Raw genomic sequence first — 19940 nt, 5'->3', positions numbered from 1 at the left:
TGGTAATCATACCCATTTCATCCAAGCTCTACCTTGGCAGGGACAACCAAAGGTTAGAGATTTAGGTAGCTTTAGTGTTCCCCCAATCCCCTTAAGATCTTACTGTAACCAGCCACTCTAGGGAGGAAGATTTTAATGGTGGCTAAAGCTATGAGAGAAGGTAGAACGCAGAAGAGGGTGAAGGAAATGAAGAGGATGTGGCAAAGCAAACAGGGCATGTATAAGTGAGAAGGGAAGAGATAAATTGATAGGAAATGGGGATGGATGGATAATTATGAAGTAACAGGACAGGAAAGGTCAGCCAGCTCCAACCCATCTGGGATTTTCATCTTTGCTTCAACTTAATCCCAAAAGTCTAGAGGCAGATGTCCCTTCTATATTTCTCTCCCACCAGTCAAAATCATAGGATCTAGACCTGGAAGAGACCTTATTCATCATTAAATCCAAACCCTTTTACAGAGTTTCCCTAGATAAAGAAGTTAAATAACTTGCTTAAGATCATTCAAGTAGCAGAGTTTGAATGTATTAGGGCTGGAAGGAACCTAAAGTACATGTGGTCTATCTCTCTCCTTATATAGCTGAAGAAGCCGAGGCCAAGGAAGGGGAAGTGATTTATCCAAAGTCAGACAAATCAGAGGGAGGATTGATATTTGACCCCAGGTTTTGATTCCCAATATTTTGTTCCTCTTCTGCTTCTGAAAATCCCCCTAATCAGCCACTAGTGTCAATTTCTGGGATAACTAGTCTGGCTCCCATCTACCTAACAGGTGGCCAGTTATCTGAGACCTTTAGTAAATTTTCTCTCTCTAAGCTTTAGTTTTCCCATTTCTAAAATAAGGTGATTGGACTAGCTGGTTTCTCAGCTTTATCTTTTGTTTGTTTGTATACAAATGAAACCATAAATCTCTGCTTTGTATATCTTGGTTTATTTCTATTTCTTTTCAGTATACAATAAATAGTTCTAAAAATTGTTCTACTTGTCTGAATCTCCCTCGCCCTCCTCACTTCTTCCTCTTCGCTTCCTTCAGGACTTAGCTCAAATCCTACATTTTGTAGGCCTTTCCCAGATCCTCCCTCTTTCATGTCTTCCCTCAGATTTTATTCCATTTACATGGTAAATATCATGAATGTACTTAATTATCAGCATGTTATCTCTTCACTAGACTGTAAGCTCCTTGAAGACAGACATAATATTTTTGCCTACTTTTGTGTCCCCAATAATGAACACAATACCTGGAAAATGTTTTTGTTCACTCATGTAGTCATGTCTGACTCTGTCCCCCACTATCTCCAGAAGTCTGTCAAAGTTTTTGTTTGTTGCTTTCTTGACACAATCTATCCATCTCATCCTCTGCTATCTCTTTCTCTCTCTCTTTTTTAATCCTTATCTTCAATCTTGGAATCAACACTGTGTATTGGTTCCAAGGCAGAGGAGCAATAAGGGCTAGGCAATGGAGGTTAAATTACTTGCCCAGGGTCAGACAGCTACAAAGTGTCTGATGTCACATTGGAACCCAGGACCTTTGAAGTCTCTAGACCTGGCTCTCAATCTACTGACCTATCTAGCTGTTCCATCCCCTTCTCTTTTTCCCTTCAACCTTACCCAACATAAGGGTATGTTCCCATTTCTCCTCCCCCTCCTCTTCTTTCCTTCCTTCCTTCCTTCCTTCCTTCCTTCCTTCCTTCCTTCCTTCCTTCCTTCCTTCCTTCCTTCCTTCCTTCCTTCCTTCCTTCCTTCCTTCCTTCCTTCTTTCCTTGTTTCCTTCCTTCCTTCCTTCCTTCCTTCCTTCCTTCCTTCCTTCCTTCCTTTCTTCCTTCCTACCTTTCTACCTTTCTTTCTCCTCTTCCTCCTCCTCTTCCTTCTTTTCCTCCTTCCTTTTCTCTTCCTTCTCCTCAGTTTCTTTATTTGAAAAATGGGCCTCTACCTCTCAGTCATTGTGAGGGTCAAGTGAATTAATAATTGTAAAGCATTTGGCACATTCCTGGCATGTAGTAAATTCTCTATTATCTATTAATAATGACATAAACATTTAAAATGCTATATAAGGGCTTACTATTATTGTTGTTGTTATTATTCATTAGTATAGAGAACTTCCAGATGAGGAGACTATTTACCCTTGCAAGCCAGTGACTCCTCAGCAGTTTATAGTCTTAGAAAACTGTCGAAGGCATTGACAGCTTAAGTGAATTGCCCAAGGTTATACTCATTAGGTGTCAAAAGCAAGATTTGGGCACAGATGCTTAGCTCCATTTGCCTAGCCCTTTTCCTGTCTTAGAGTTGTTACTGGTACAGAAGGTAGGTTTTTTGTTTTTGTTTTTTAAGTGCAATGTGGAGTCCAAGGGAGAAGGTAATTATTGACAGGGCATCAGGAAAGACTCCTTGGAGGAGTTGGATGAGAGGAATTCAGTATGTGAAAGGGAGAGGCTGTTAGGTAAAGGAAAAGGTCCAGGGATAGAAAGTACAATCGCCTCACCAGCTATCTAGCCCTATGACCAATGGGAGCTCCTTATAATCTTTCTTAAACTGAATGACTAGTACAAAGGGTTCAGCCCCATAATAAGTTAATTGACAAGGGCTCCAGTGAGGTTACCTGAGGAAATCTCTTTCTCCAATCTTGCCTGCTTTTAAGGACCTCAGAGGAAGGAAAAGAAAGTGTTACCTGCCTTGAAGCTGATACCTGCTTATAGCTGATATCCCTTTTTGGCCCTGGCTGGCTGTCAATGGGCCCAGGAGTCCAGGAAGGGTCAGAGTTCTCTGGAAAGGGGAGTGGTGGGTTGGGAAGAAACACTCCTGGTCTTTCCTGACTTTGCCCAGGAAGGATTGCCAGGGGCTGCTAGTTATCTGCTCCATGTGCAACCTGCATTGGGAAATGACTTTATGATGACATCTGGGAGATGTCAGACAAACAGCAGAACTCGTAAAGGGGAGTGTCAGGGCATGGCTGGCATGAGGCCATGAAAGAGAGGGACAGGACCCAGCTGCTACCTGGCCCTGGAGGGCTGGGTCCAGTTTTGTGCTTCTGGGGCAAGATAGGGGCAGGGAACAGGAAAGTTTTGTGAGAAAGATTACTGGATTTGGAGTCAGAGGACCTATATTTGAGTCTGGACTCTGCTTTTTATTTGTGTGAGGCTAAGTAAAAGATTTAACCTCTCTGGGCCTCAGTTTCCCCATCCATAAAACGAGGAGATTGATCTCTAAGACATCTACAATCTCCACGTTTATGATCTAGATACAAAGATGGCCACCATTTCTGACCTTGGGTAAGAAGGTTGAGCTGACTTTCAGCACTTATCCTTGTGAGCCTCAATTGTTTTGGAAGGTGGGGAAAATGAAAATTAGGGGGAAGTTAATTGATTTATCCAAGGGCATACTAAGCTCTGGAGTACAGGCCAGTGTATCTCCATAGTGAGTAGGGAAAGAAGATGAATATCAGGGCAAGAGGAGGACTTTGCTTTGAGACTGAAGGTTGATGGAGGATTTTAATTGTGTTATGTCTGAGTCTACCTACCATGAGTCCCTACTGCCAAATGTATAGGGTTCAAATACATCTGGACTCTAAGACCTTTGGAAAATACTTCTGGCCCAATCTGATGGTCTTGGTTTTCTCCACTTTCTTGGTTCCTGAGACTGCTTGGCTCCTTTGAATCAGAGAGCTGCCATAGCTGATCCCCTGTTACCTTCCCCTTCCCCACTTTTTTTTTTTGTCATAGCCAAGATAACTGTCTGCCTGATTCTAGCTTATATTCTCTCTTTCCCTTCTTTGGATCTTCTTCATATGGGAAAACAGAATTACACCAGTGGTAAGGCAATTAGTGTATATAAACAGTCCCAGATTGGGGGATATCTAAGCTTCCTAACAATCTTTTTAATCTTTTAAATCCCTAGAAGTGATACTAAGTGATTCTTAGGCAGAAGAATAGCAAGGGTTTTGTGACTTACCTAGGGTCCTGCAGCTAGTAAATATCTGAATCTAGATTTGAATCCAGGTCCTCCCAACTCCAGGCCTGGCACTCTGTCCACTGTGCTTCTTAGCTGCTTCCAACAGTCTTTAAATAAGGTTCCTTAGATCTATCTTGGCTCTCATGATTCTTTCTTAGTTCTAGAACCCAACTCAAGATGCTATTTCTAAATTTTTTGAAGAAGACCAGAGTTTGAACTTTGACTCTGTAATTTATTACCTGTATAACTTTGGGCAAATAATTTTTCCTCTGAAACTTAGCTTTGTCATTTTTAAAACAAGGGAGTTAAATCTTAAAAGTCCCTCCTAGATTGTAAATTCTATAAAAGTTCAGGAAGAGTATTTTCTATGATTATAGTTTGTGTGCTCCCCTTGTATTCCTGTATAATCGCTTGTTATCTACTCTACCCACCCCTAAACCCCCAAAAAAGTAAAGGAAGTATTCCCCAAACTTCTATCATCTTGGTCTAAGACATGGGTCCCTTATGATGATGCTTCCCTGTCCACCCTTTCCACAACTGACTTCACTTTTAGTCCTACCTTCTGACTCCTTGTTCATGGTAGGGGAATTAGAATGTTCTTTGTTCCCCATTTCCAGGCTTTCTAACTCCTACCATCACCAAGTACTCTCTCCTTTGAGGTTCATTCAATCCATATTTATCACCCAACTAATATTCTGGTAGCTGTTATCTATCAACCTCTAACAGATTCTCCTTCATGATTGAGGTCAGTGCATGACTCAGAGTCTTTATCTCTTCTCCAATTCCTGCTCTCATACTAGGGAACTTGAACATACATATTGCCTATCCCACAAACACCCTAACCATCCAGTTCCTCGCTTTCTAATTTCCCAGGACCTACACCTCCATCCTGGGGCAGCTAAGTGGCAAAGTGAATAGAGCCTTGGGCTTGGAATCAGGAAAATGAACCTTTGTGAGTTCTACTCTGAACTCAGATACTTCCTAGCTATGTGATACTGAGGAAGTCGTTTAACCCTGTTTGCCTCAGTTTCCTCATCTGTAAAATAAGCTGGAAAAGGAAATGGCAAATCACTCCAGTCTCTTTGCCAAGAAAATCCCAAAATGAGTTCTCCAAGAGTTGGGCACAAACTGAAAGGACCTAACAACACTACTTCTCAGCCACCTCAGCCACAGAGATGATCATATCTCTGATCTTGCTATCACTTTCAAGTGTTCTTCCAGAGTTCAGGAATTCTAATATTCCTTTATCTTATCCTAATTCCACCTCTACCTTGCTAATCTAAAATGTATTCTTTGTCATCATTGGGACATGCAATCCCTTGACCCTTCAGTTCTTTCCCAGGCCATTACTCCTGAAATGGCTCAATTCTCTTCCCTTCCCATCTTGACCCCTTGTTAACCATTTCAATTCTAGGCTTTTTCTCTTGAATTCCTTGTCATCTTACCTTACCAAATATTCCCTCTCGAGTCTCAAATCTGGATTTCTCCTACCACCTTCATGCTGTTGAGTGAAACCAAAGCAAGTCACAAAACCATGCTGAGAGGGTCCACTACAAATTTATGTTGCAAAATTTTAACTGGACCGTCACTTCTATAAAACCATTCCAATTGATTCATTATCTCACACAGTTCTTCCAAACATTTCAGACTTCCTCAAATTTCCTCTATTTTCATTCTTTCAACTTTGGTGTTCCCCAAAGCTCTATATCAAGACTTTTTCTCCCTATATATTCAATCATATATACAAGATCGCTATCATCCATCTTCCTGGATTCAATTATCCTCCATATTTGGATGATTTTCAGATCTACTTATCCATCCCTAAACTCTTTCCTTACTTCCAGTCTTGCATCTCCAGTTGCCTATTGGACATCTTATACTGGATCTCTGCTGACATCTTAAATTCAATATGTCTAAAACTGAACTCACTCTCTTTATCCCAAACTGTCCTCTCTTCCCAATTTCTCTATTATTTTCAATGATACCACCATCTTCCCAATCACCCAGGCTCCCCAACATATGTTTTATCCATGACTCCTCATGCCCTGTCACTTCCTATATCCAATCTATTGGCACATCCTATTGAATATACCTGCATGACATCTTTCATATGTACCCCCTTCTCTCCTCTGACACTATTGCTACTTTAGTGCAGACCCTCATTACCTTTTTTTAAACCGTTACCTTCCATCTTAGAATCAATACTTTCGATTGATTCTAAGACAGAAGAGCAGGAAGGGCCAGGCAGTGGAGGTTAAGTGACGTGCCCAGGGTCATACAGCTGGGAAGTATCTGAAATAAAATTTGAACCCAGGACCTCCTGTATGTGGACCTGCCTCATTACCTTTTGCTCAGTCTATCATCTCAAAGCACTTTACTCCACCATGCCCAGATCACTTGACATGGAGGCACATGTGGGAGATTCTAGGAAACTGTTTCTGGGAGAAGATATTCTGTGTCCCTCTACCACAGGGGTAGGAACATACTGCTTCCATTGGCTGTGTAGCCAGAAGCTGCTTCTTTGGAACTATTAGTCTGGGACAAACTTACTCTTTTTTGGTAGTTTCCAGGGGATGAAAGTTCTGTTTGTCCAAAGTGTGGGCACCATATGCTGATACAATGTGGGAGAAGAGTCATACCGTAAGCCCCTGTGGCCTTGAGAAAGAGGCTTTGGGTTGTCTTTTCAGTTCTAGGTGCAGGCAGTGGAATCCCTCGACACAGGAGCTTGAGCTTGAGTAACCTTAGGGGTAAGAATCTAGGCCAGATGTTGATGGCAGCCATCAGGGAAATCATGAAAAGTCAGGGTGCCCAGAACTTGAGTCTTTGGACTAAGAACTTGGTGAGATTATACTATCTATGTAAGAACTGAGTTAAATTGTGAATGTAATCCCCCTATTCTCCCCAGAGACTGAGGGATAAAAGAGGAGATTATGCCTATCATGCTTTGGGAAGATGTTTATATTTTTTGTTCTTTTTACAGCTTTGAAGTAAATATTCTTTTGTAAAAGCTAATCTGATTCTAAGAGGTTAAATGGAACTGGGGAACAGAAGACCCCCACAAAATTATTTTAATACTATCAGTGGGGGCTTGAATCAGCGACCGAATAGACACCTCCCAAAATCCTTTTGTATACTGAGTGACCAGGGAAAGAGGTAAAATGTAACACAGCTAGCCTTCAGGCAGTGGAGGTCAAGGTAGTCACTGTTACAACTGCAATAGCCTCCTGCCTGGTCTTCCTACTACAAATCTCTCTCCTTTCCAGTCCATCCTCCACAAAGCTGCTTAAATTTCTATTCCTAAAGCTCAGGATATTACTATGTCATTTTCTATTCAGTTAAATTCTAGGGGGCAGCTAGGTAGCTCAGTAGATTGAGAGCCAAGCCTAGAGATGGAAGTCCTAGGTTCAAATCTGACCTCAGACAAGTGTCCAGCTGTGTCACCCTCTCTTAACCCTCATTGCCTAATCCTTACCACTCTTCTGCCTTGGGACCAGTACATAGTACTGATTCTAAGGTAGAAGGTAAGGGTTTAAAAAATGTTTTTTAAATAATAAATTTCAGTGGCTCCCTATTACCCCCAGGATCAAATATTAAGTCCCCTGTATTTTTGAGGGCTTCCAAAGGCCCTCAACACCTGTCCCCTTCCAGTCTGTCCACCTTTCCAGTCTTCTTAACACCTTACACTCTCAGATCTACTGTCTCCTTGCCATTCCTTGAACAAGACCTGACACTCCCATTTTGGATATTTTTACTGTTCCCTCTTACCTGAAAAACTCTCTGTCCTCATCCCTGTTTCCTGTCTTCCTTCAAGTCCCAGCTAAGATCCTATCTCCTCGGGAAGCCTTTCTCAGTCCCTCTTAATTCTAGTGCCTACCCTCTATTTATTATTTCCAAGTTATCCTTTATCCAGTTTGTTTGTACACAGTTGTGTATATGATGCGTACATCCCCCATCATATTGTGAGCTCCTTTAGAGCAGGACTCTTCTATTTCTCTTTATGTCCCCAGCACATAGCCCAATGTCTGGCACACAGGAGGTGCTTAATAAATGTTTAATGAACTGATTGACTATCACAAGTTGTCTAGCAAACATGTAAGCATTCCTTCCCAATTTTGCTCACACTTCCTAAGACTTGGTGTCTCTCCCTCCTTTACCTGCTCTCCTGCACCTCTGCCAATCACAACTCTCCATCCTTCAAGGTACATCTCAAATGTCAGCCTTCCCCTGACCTCCCCTGTTGTAAATGATCCAACTCATCTGCCACTCCCCCCACCCAGCTTGTTGCTTGTCTCCTCTCATGATGTTCTTATCCTGTTTTATTTTGTCTTCTGTCTACTCTTCCTCCCATTTGATTAATTTAAGTTATTTAACTTGTTGCCCTGTACAATTTAAGCAGTTTCTCTTATAAATATTTGTGGAACTGAAGCATTCCATAACCAACCTAGCCCACAGTGATTTCCCTCTGTTCTTAATTTATTCTCTGGACCATTTATTTGTTATTTACCACATGCTCCCTTGTGATGGCTTTTGCCTTGTTTTTCTTAATTGTGTCCCCTTGGTGTGTGTGTGTGTGTGTGTGTGTGTGTGTGTGTGTGTCTGAGGATTTGTGTTTGGATGTGTGTGTGTGTGTGATGTGTCTCAACTAGATGGTAAACTCCCTGAGGGTAGGAAATGTCATACTTGTTTGTATTCTCCACTATACATAGACCAGGGCTGGGCAATTGAACCCCTAGAGGAGTTTAGTAAATATCTGATGAGATGGAGAAAGTGGGTGTAATAGAAAGTGCTGAATTTGGATTGATTGATTTTACTAACCTTTTTTCTTCTTTCCTTCATGGTAAGAGATGTTTTTCTGAAAGGGGAGAATAGAGAGGTATCTTGGGAATGAAGGGAATATTAAAAAATAAAGTATATGTATTAAAATAACAAAAATAAAAAATAAATGCAGCAAACAAGTAGTAGGACCAAAAACCTCCAAAGATCTTGGTTCAAATCCTAAATCTATTATTTGGGATCACAAGGACCATGGATTTAGATCTAGAAGGAACCCTAAAGACTATCAACCTTCCCATTTTACAGAGAAACAGATTCAGAGAGTTGAAGGGAGATCGTTGGGGTAAAAAAACCAGTAGGATTTGAACCCAGGTCTTCCTGAATCCGAATCTAGTACCCAATCTCTATTATTTCCATTTGATTATAAACTCCTTGAGGGTAGGGAATATCTTTTGTCTCTTTGTATCTTAGCATTTAGCACAGTCCATGGCATATTGTTGTTGTTCATTCCTATCTGACTTCATTTTCTTTTTTAAAAATTATTTTCTTTTATTAATAATATTATTATCTTCATTTTCTTGACAGAGCTACTATGGTTTGCCATTTCCTTTTCCAACTCATTTTGCAAATGAGGAAACCAAGGCAGACTGAAGTGACTTGCCCAGGGTCACATAGCTAATAAGTGTCAGAGGTACAATTTGGACTCTGGTCTTCCCGATTCCAGGCCAAAGACTATATCCACCTTATCACCTAGCTCTCCCATCTGGCATACAATAGGTGCTTCATAAATGTTTATTAATTGATTGGTACCAGTGGAACTTAGTCCTTTGAGCTCTTTAGGTCTCAGTTTCCTCATTGTAAAATAAGGAGGTTGGACTAGGTCAGATCATGAAGACATGAGTTCAGATCCAGCCTCAGACACTTTACTAGCTGTGTGACCTTCATGTGTAAAATGGGAGTGATAATTACACCTATCTCCTATGGTTGTCATGGGGATCAAATGAAATAATATTTGTAAAGTGCTTAGCACAGTGCTAGGCACGTAATAGACACCTAATAAATAAACGTTAGTTACCCGCTAAATATCTAAGGTCATTTCCAGATCTAAATTCAATGATTGGAAGGGTTGGGTGAATGGGGATGAAGGAGGATTGGCCCCTCTAGGAGGAAAGGTGATTCAAAACCACTTAAGGTGATATCCAAACCTGTACTTTGCTGTAGCTCCTGCCAGCTTAGCCCCAGCCCCACCCCCAAGCCCAGTCTACCCACCATCCTGAGGGCAGGGTGCCTTCAGGGGGGCTATAGGTAGAGAAAGGACGTCATTCATCTTGAGCCTGGATTTAGGGTGGACTCCTCAAGTGGGTCTTTCTCTCCAGTGCAGACTCTACTTTGGCCATCTGCCCTCCCACCCCCAGGAATCCCCATGGAGTGACTAAAAGCTGCAGAAAAACATCTGTGAGGGGCTGAGGTTGGAATCTATTCCATTTTGGGACCAGGCACTCATTCACTAAACAGAGTGGTCTCTGGAGGACCCTTCCAGGAATTCTCTGATCCTTTAATCCTTGGTAGTCCCTTGGGCAGAGAAGGAAGACAGACTCCCCGGGAACTGTGACCTGTCCAAAGTGATTCAGTCAGTCATCCTCTTCTTTTAATTTTAATGAATAAATGAATGAATTTGTTTGTTTAATTATCTCTCCTCTCTTTCAACAACAACAAGAAATCAACCCAACTTCACTAAGAACAAATTCTTTGGACTTTGGTTTAGTCCAGTGGAAAAAATACTGGCTTTGAAATGAGGAACTAGGTTCAAATGCTGACTTTATTACTTACCTGTGTGACTGTGGCCATGGTAGAGAGAGTAGCCTCAGTGAATTGGGCACTGGTCTTGGAGTCAGAAAGGCCTGAGTTCAAATTCTCTCACAAACATTTATTAAGGGCCTGCTTTATATTAGGAATTGGAGATACAAAAAAAAAAAAGATTGATTAAAATCTCTTGGACTCAGAGTAAGCTGATTAAGTTGCCTGGGCCTCAGTTTCCTCATTTGTAAAATGAGATTAGATTAGATCAAATTAAGAAGACCTGGGAGGGGGGCAGCTGGGTGGCTCAGTGGATTGAGAGCCAGGCCTAGAGATGGGAGGTCCTGGGTTTAAATCTGGCCTCAGAGTCTTCCTGGCTATGTGACCCTGGGCAAGTCACTTACCTCCCTTTGCCTAGCCCTTATGGCTCTTCTGCCTTGGAATCAATACAGTATTGACTCCAAGACAGAAGGTAAGGGTTTTTTAAAAAGAGACCTCCCTAAGGACCTGACAGTCTAATGGGGGAGACAACAACCATACAAATATATAAAAACAAGTCCTATACAGGATAATAGAAAATAATCAGCAGAATAAAGGCACTAAAATTAGGAGGGGCTGAGAAAAGTTACCTATAGAAAATAGAAGTTTAGTTAAATTAAAGAAAGCTAAGGAAGTTGGTAGGTGGAGATACTAATGCAGACTGATGCCCAATATACATCTGAAATAGTAAGGAACTGATCAAGGGGTCATAGAGCCAGTCCACAACAGAGGCAGGCCTGAAATTCATTTGGGCAAACCTATGGCACACATGCCAGAGTGTGCCAGAAGGGGCAGCTCCCCTCCCCCTCTCCATAGGTATCTGAAGGCATTTCTTCTATAAACCCCCCCCCCCTCCCATACTCTGCCCAGCAGTCTAATGGGAGTGCTTCCTTCCTCTCCTGTCTGGGGTAAGGTGGGAGCAGGATGGAGCTCACATGTGGCTTGAGGGTTATAGTTTGGGCACTGGGTCTCTAAAGTCTCTAAAAGGTTCTCCATCACTGCCTTAAACCTGAGTCTTTCTGTCTTGGAGGCCAGTTCTCAAACCACTACACTGTACTGCCTCGATCAAATTAAAAATTATTTAAGAGCTTAAACCAATTCCATCATATTTTTTTAAACACTTTAAATCCTTACCATACAAGTATTGGTCCCAAGGCAGAAGAGTCACACAGATAGGAAGTGTCTGAATCCAGATTTGAACCTAGGACCTCCCATCTCTAGCCCTGGCTCTCAATCCACTGAGCCACCCAGCTGCCTCAATTCCATCATATTTTTAAATTCCAAAAGAAGTGGGAGAATAATGGAGTTGAATAGGGACTGTTCTGGAAGTGAAAAGAAGAAGGGATGGTGGGGCTGAGGGGAGAGTCATGTGATGGAGGGAAGAGAGAAAATGGGAAGTCAGTTGTATCCCCAGACAACATTCCTTTTCTGCCTCATTTCAAACTTACAGTTCTGGTTAAAGCCCTTCAACTTAAACCTTAGGCTATTTTGTCTGCCTCATTATATGGAACTACTCAAACTCTACAGACCAGCCCAATAGGGCATGTTCTTCACTCAGCACACACCACTAGTGGTCTCAAATGATTGGAATGCTCTCCTTTCTTGACTTCTATTAACACTAACTCAATGGTGAAACAAGGGGGCTCAGTGAATAGAGCTCCAAGCTTGGAGTCACAAGGACCTGGATTCCAATTTGGTTTCAGACACTTCCTAGCTGTGTGACCCCTGGAAATTCACAACTCCAATTGCCTAGCCCTTGCCACTCTTCTTAGAATTGATACTAAATACAAAAGGTAAGTGTTTAAAAAGAAAAAGCCTTAGTCTCACGTTCCTCCTTCTACATGAGACTTTTCCTCAACCTCGCAACTGTTAATTTCCAAATTACCTTGTAAGTTAACACAGTGCACTTTCTATATATTCTGTTTATACTTTCTTCTTGTTGCCATTCATTCATTTTTTCAATTGTGTCCAACTCTTTGTGACTCTATTTTGGGGGTTTCTTGGCAAAGATACTTGAAGTATTTTGCCATTTCCTCCTCCAGCTCATTTTACAGATGAGGAAAATGATACAAAAAGGACAAAGTGACTTGTCCAGAGTCCTGTAGCTACTAACTGTCTGAGGCTTGAACTCAAGAAGAACCGTTTTCCTGACTTCAGTCCCAGCACGCTATCCACTAAGCCACCCAGCTGCTCATCTCTATACATATTATCTCTCTCAATATCTCCTTGAGAGTAGAGACTTTGTTTTTTGTCTTTGTATACTGGGGGCACAGAAGGTGCTTAATAAAGGTATTTTTTAATAGATGGATTGTTTTCATGTTATGCTCCAGAGAGAGGCTTTTTTCTACCCAGAGTAGTGACCTTTATTCTCTTACAATCCTTCTTCCCCAAATGGGGAGATTGGGGGTTTTGCCCCTGCCTTTGTTGGCCTTCCTCTCTGAGAAAATTGGCAAACACTAGCAAAGATACTGCTTCTCTTCCCTCCTTTCTGACTGAGGATCTGGTAGAATTGATGGTATCTCTTATATTTTCAGAGAAATGGCAAACCTCTGCCCCTCACTGAGTCTCTCATGAGAACAAAGGGGACAATGGTCTTCATCCTTCCTTAGGCTAGAGGGAAAATCCATTGGGATCAGAGTCAGGCAAGAATTCAAAGGTGGAGGTGAGGAATGAACTATTTTAAGAATAGTTTCTGTCAGTTTGCTACCTGTGTGACCTGGGGCTAAACACTTCTCATGTATGAGTCTCAGTTTCCTTATTGGTCAAACGAGGGAGTTGGGTGGAATTATTTCTATTGTCTCTTCCACCCCCACCCCCCACTCTTAGAATCCTAGAGCCTTCCTTCTATCTAGGACACCTGTCTGGACCAGACTCTTAGGAAGGGAGTGGTTCTCCCTTCTGACTCAGTTGGTGGCTTTTGTGACTAGAACCCCAGGGTGAGTAGCCAGTGGCTACATGGGACTAGGCAGCCGGAAGCAAAAATAAATCCATTTTCCCCCAGCTATTCTCCACTCCCATTTCTTTGTCCGGTTATCCTACCATTGTTATATAGGTGTTGTAATGAGGCCTTCCCAGCGGCTTATCACACCTGAGCATCAGGTTGGGGGAGATGGAGAGATGAGAAAAATGCAGCCAGAGCAGCTCCTAGATATCCCCAACTCTCCTCTCCAAGGCTTGTCTTCTCCATAGCCTCCCTGTCCCACCTCAACATTCCATCGGCACAAGTTCCTTGGCTATTAGAGCTGGAATAGATCTGAGAGATGCCCTAGTTTACCTTGTTTTTCAGATGAGACAGCAAGGTTAAGTAACTAATTTCAGGTCAGAGGCAGGTCTTGAACTGAGGGCTCTTGATTCAAGAGATCTTTCAGCTTGAGCACCCTCATGAGTGCCTAGTCCTCTCCCACCAATTCTGCAGCCCCGACCCCCGCTTGTCAGCAGAGACAGAATATCCCTATGGCTCTGGGGCTTTCCACATGGGGATAATGGTTCAGGCTCATCCCAGAGCTGTCATATCCCTTCGCCCGGGACCCCACTTCCTGCTCAGTCTCTGACTCTTCCGCCTTTCCTCCCATTCCCATTTCCGGCCCTGACTCCAGTGATGCTCTAAGGCTGAGCCTGGTCTTCATGCCCCAGCTCTTGACTCTGATCCTCAAGAGAACCGAGGCTCCCCCCTGTAGAATCCCGTCAGGAAATGAAGGGCCGGAGAGTGCCCGCTCCCCTCGGGGGATGCCTGGCAGTCGGATGATCCCTCTGAATCCCTCCCGCTTCCGGGTTCACCAGTTCGAGAGATTTTTCCCAGGAAGCCCATGGTAACCGTATATGTGAAGCTAGAGGGTGGAGTGTGGTGGAGGAGAGATCAGGCGGTGACTCACTCCCTGCACCGCGGCCAGGGAGGGGCAACGCTGCAATTCTCCGACCCCTTCTCCGGTGGTCCCTCCAGACTCTAATCCGCCCCGCCCCCCACGCCCCGTACCTCCTCCTCCCCTTCTTTCTCGCTCCTAGATGAGCTGGATCTCTGGCCACCTATTCACGGTCTTTTCCCATCTCTCCCTCCTCTACGCAGTCCCTTTGCCCTATAGCCAGAGCCTCCTGCCTGTCCCGGGCTCTCACCCACCAAGGCCTGCCTTGGCATCACTGAGCTACAGAATCTTATCTCCCAGATAGCTTAGAGCCCATCTAGTCCATTCATTTGGGAGAGGAGGAGGCAAAGCGGAGATAGCGGAGAGAATACTAGATGCAGAGTTAGAACACCTGGGCTGGGCATGTGCCTGTCCTCAAAAAGCTCAAGTTCTAATGGGGAGGACTATATGCAAAGCAGGGGCAGCTAGGTGGCTCCGTGGATTGAGAGTCAGGTCTTGGGTTCAAATTTGACCTCAGACACTTCTTAGCTGTGTGCCCCTGGGCAAGTCAAATAACCCCTATTGCCTAGCCCTTACTGTTCTTCTATCTCGAAACCAGTACTTACTATTGATTCTAAGACAGGAGGTAGTGGTTAAAAAAAAAAAAGATCAGGGTTCATCTTTGCTACCAACCAGAACATCTGTGATGATGAATAGCAAACTCTCTTCCCTCTGATCCTCAGTTTCCTCATGAGGTGATACTAAGAGAGCAACTCATCATTTTCTTGATGAGTTCAAAGAAACTAGTCCAAATTAATTAAATGCTAGGAAAAAATGGCAGATATGATTGCTGAATTACATTAGTGATTTTTAAAAAAACCCTTATTTACCTTTTGTCCTAGTAACAATTCTAAGACAGAAGAGCAAGTTCCAGGCAAATGGGATTAGGTGACTTGATTTCCCCAGGGTCATACAGCTAGGAAGCATCTGAGGTCAAATTTGCACCCAGGTCCTTCCGATTCCAGATCTGCCCCTCTACTGTGCTATCTAGCTGCCCCATTTGTCATTTTTGAAAGATAGTGGACAAGAGGTATTATAGAACTAGAGAAAGGAAAAGGGACTCTGCAAACTAAAAGCTAGTGAACTTAACTTCAATTCATGACAAAATTCCAGAAGTTATTTCCAGGCTCCACAGCTCCCCTCCCCACCTTCCCAACAGGCAGTGAGCTGGATTTGAACTCAGGGCTGATTCTAAGAGTTCAGTTTAGATTTTTGACTCATTGTTATTACCAGAAATTCCCCGGGAAAAATCTTTAATCAAACTCACTTCTAAGTTTCCCCAAAATATAGGTAACAACAACAACAAAAATATAGGTAACACAGAGTGCCCAACTCTTGTAAACATTCCAGGGACTTAATGCACATTGAGTATGGGATAGCTTTTATTTCCCATCACAGAAGAGGCATGGGATTCAAAAGACTCATCAGAACAAATAAACAGATAGAGAAACCTATAAATAACTCAGTCTGTTACATCCCCCTTGGAAGGGAAACACATTTTAGGGGCTGCAGAAAGAGCATTTTCCTTCATATTAGACTTACACTCTCTGAGACATTTCCAGCAATATTACGGATGGTTGGCAAGAGCCTGGTGGCCTTCTCATCCCCTTTTACCACCATGATGTGGGGCCAGTCCTCCAGTTTCAGGGGCCATGTTGGTGATTATCTTCCATCACTGCTAGATGGGGCAGTGGGTAGAATACTGGGCCTGGAGTCAGGAAGACAAGTTCAAAACTGACTTCAGATTCTTATTAGTTGTATGACCTTGGGCCACTCCTTTAGCCTCTGTCTGCCTCACTGATCTCAACTGGGAAGAAATATCCTTCAAATCACTAATTCACGTATCCTCATTTTTCTTCAAAATGGGAATAATAATAATGCCTGATTCCCAAGTATTTGTAAAGTTCAGTGCCTGGCACATAGTTATTGCTTAATGTTCCTTTCCTTTTATACACTTTAAAAAATGTGATAACTATGTTTTAACATAATTGAATTTCTTTGAAATTCTGTATATTTTATTTTATCCATTTATAAACATTGTTATGGAAAGGGGTCCCAGATTTCCCTAGAACAAAAAAAGGTTAAGAATTTTTTTGTAGATTATGCTATGGAAGCATGCCATTTGCTCCTTCTGAGAGGCCATTATCCATACTTATTTGGGAAAGCTTGAATCTTGGATTAAGCACAAGAAATCCCTAATGTTGGGATGTTGTTGTTGTGGTTCCATCATTTCAGTCGTGTCCACCAACTCTTTGTAACCACGTTTTGGAGTTTTCTTGGCGAAGACACGAATGATTTGCCACTTCCTTCTCCAATTCATTTTGATGAGAAAACTGAGGCAGACAGGGACAAGTCACTTAACCCTACTATATAGCTTTTATATAGCTATTAATTGTCATACAGCTATTAAGTGTCAAGAGGCCAGATTTGAACTCGGGAAGGGGAGTCTTCTTGACATCAGGCCCAGGACTCTACCCACTGCACCAGAAGCTTAGGCTACCTGAGCAAGCACAGCTAAGTCACCATGTGCTTCTCCAGCAAGTTACCTATCAACTGCTTTTGGGCAAGGGTTGATGGTGGAAGAGAGAGAAGAGAGGGGTATGTTTAGTTCTTCTCAGTTATGGGAGACAGTGACAGAGAGAGAGAAGAAACAGGGGGATGGTGGGGAGGAAAGTAGGGGAGAGAGAAATCCAAGGAAAAAAAATATTATAGTCATTTTTTCCAGACCAAGAGACAAAGACCTGCAGACTGTGGGGACAAGGTCTACTCTGGGACATACTGTGAGGACTATTTCAGCATAAGTGAAGGCTGTGATGCCCACCAATTGGGGAATAGCTAAACAAGTGGTGGTACCTGATTCTAATGGAATACCATTGCCCAGAAATGATGCCCAGGAGGATTAAAAAAAAAAACTGGAAAGATTTATATGAACTGATGCAATGGAGTGAGTGAGCAGAATCAGAAGAATGTTGTACACAGTAACAAGTATTGTATGATGTACAACTGTGAAGGACTTAACTATTCTCAGCAACACAATGATCCAAGAAAATAAAAAAAAATCATGATGAAAAATACTATATATCTTCAGAGAAAGAACTGATGGAGCCTGGGGACAGTTGGTGGCTTAGTAGATTGAGAACCAAGCTTAGAGATAAGAGATCTTCAGTTCAGATCTGGCTTCAGACACTTCCTAGCTGTGTGACCCTGGGCAAGTCACTTAACCCCCCATTGCCTAGCCCTTACCAGTCTTTTGCCTTGGAACCAAATACATGGTATTGATACTAAGACAGAACTGTAAGGGCTTTTATTAAAAACAGTTTATTAAAAATTAAAAACCCAAACTGATGGAGTTTTAAAATTTTTTTTTTATTTTTTTTTCTGATGGAGTTTTAATGTGATCAAAGAAACCATTGCTGATTTTATTTTCTTGATTGTTTTTATGTGTCTCATACATGACAAATATGGAAATGTTTTATATGATAAAATATGTATCAAATTCCTCAATGTCTTGGAGAGGGGAAAATTTTGGAATTCACGTTGGAAAACATGCTAGAAATTGTTTTTACATGTAGTTGGAAAAAATCATTAATAAAGAAAAAAAAACATAGAGGTCATTTGCAGAACAAGGAGAAGTCCCAGATGGCAAAGAGAGAGGCCTGAAGGTGCAGCAGGATGCAAGGTCAGCTGCCAACTGGCAACCTTGTCACTTGACACTCAATTCCAGGGTCATAGATCCAGGGTGGACTGCAGAGGGGACCTACACTTAAGGGTGACATTCCCATAGTGGCAGGATTCTTTTTGGGGTGCTAAGCTTGAGCCTCTGAGAACCCCTCCCCGTTTTCTTGTGTCTCTTATTTTTAAAGTTTCCTTTATAAAAATGATGAATTAAATATCATTGACAAAATAAAACAGACTTGTTTTTGCCTTTGTCAGATTAGTGCTTAGCACATAGTTGTTTAGAAAAGACTTATTCTTTCAAAAATTACATTTAATTTAATACATTCAAAGTAACAAAATTTCCCTACTTGTTTCCCCTTCTGAACTTTCTTTTTCTTTCTTGTATTTTTTCTTTTATAAATTATAAATAATTTATGCTCCTTACTGAATAGTGGAGGCAGCCAGGTGGCTCATATTGAATAGTATGATAGGCCTGGGGTCAGGAAGACTTGAGTTCAGATTTGACCTAAGCCACTTAGTTATGTGAGCCCCTTCAAGTCACTTCTACTTGCCTCAGATTCTTCCTCTGGAAAGGGGGGCCAATAATAACATCTGTCTCTCTGCGTGGGCAGCTAAGTATATAGAGTGCTAGGACTGAAATGAGGGAAATTTATCTTCCAGAGTTCTAATCCAGCCTCAGACATTTACCAGCTGTGTAACTCCGGGCAAGTCACTTCACGCTGTTTGCCTTAGTTTCCTTCTCTGTAAAATGAGCTGAAGAAGGAAATGGTGAACCATCCTAGTATGATAGCCAAGAAAACCCCAAAACAGGATTGTGAGAGTCAGACACAACTGATCAGAAACAACAAACTCTAGACAGCTGTGCAGATCAGAAGGGAGAATAATTGCTAAGCCTCTGACATTAAATGCTATATAACAGTCAGCTATTATTATGATGATGTTTCCCATTAGATTGGTAGAATCTCATTAGATAGACAAAAATAATTTTTTCTTGTCTCCTTCCTCCATGAAAATATAATAATAATGTGTTATTATTATCTCCACTTTATAGATAAGGAAACTGCGATAGGCAGAGGTAAGTGACTTTCCAAGGATCACCCAGCTAGGAAGTTTCTGAAGCTGGATTGGATAATACCTACTAAGCAGAGGCTTATAGGATTCTGCAGTTTGAGAGCACCAGGATGTCTTCAACTCCTCCAGTTCAAGGATGGCCTGAGAAAAGTTCCACTTTTAAAACCTTCAGTGGGGGGCTGCTGGAACCTCACAATTCTTAGTGTCTTCTGCCTTTTCTGAATGCAAGCAAAGATTCAAAAAGAGTTAAAGTGCAGGAACAAGAGCAGAATTTGCTATACTTCAGGTAAATGCAAAAATGCAGGAGTAGCAATCATGACCTCAGACCAGGCAGGAGTAAAAAATGATAATTAGGGAAATTACATTTCCTTAAGGACACCGTAAATAATGAAATATCAATACTTAATACATTTGTGCCAAATAGAATAGTGCCATAGGATCATAGATTTAGAGACAGAAAGGATCATAGCGGCTCCTTAGATGCCCTTTTCAATCCCAGAAAAATTTAGCAAAAAGAAAAATAAGGAAGAAGTTAAGGATTTGAATGAAATTTTAGAAAAGCTAGAAATGGTATGAGCTATGAATATGCCTATTTCTTGACTATGCATGGCCTTTTTACAAAAAACTGATCAAGTGCCAGGGTGAAAACTTCACAAACAATTGCAAAAAAGTAGAAATATGCAACATGTGCTTTACTGGTCACAATGTAATAAAATGAGAATAGGCTTCAGAAGAAATGATTT

At 41.9% G+C, this 19940-nt stretch overlaps 1 long non-coding RNA gene across 1 annotated transcript; it reads right to left on the bottom strand.

Annotated features, from left to right (window-relative positions):
• Positions 1–1747: 1747 nt before the first annotated feature.
• Positions 1748–14284, bottom strand: LOC103093167 (uncharacterized). Its single transcript, XR_008916524.1, has 3 exons — positions 13824–14284; positions 10544–10654; positions 1748–8792 (listed from the first exon to the last, which is right to left on the bottom strand). It is a non-coding gene; the product is annotated as an uncharacterized LOC103093167 (long non-coding RNA).
• Between the last annotated feature and the right edge of the window lie 5656 nt (positions 14285–19940).

Source organism: Monodelphis domestica, chromosome 2 (assembly GCF_027887165.1).
Source record: "Monodelphis domestica isolate mMonDom1 chromosome 2, mMonDom1.pri, whole genome shotgun sequence".
NCBI lineage: Eukaryota > Metazoa > Chordata > Mammalia > Didelphimorphia > Didelphidae > Monodelphis > Monodelphis domestica.
Note: the sequence above shows the minus strand (reverse complement) of the source record. Positions and strands in the feature narration are given on the sequence as shown.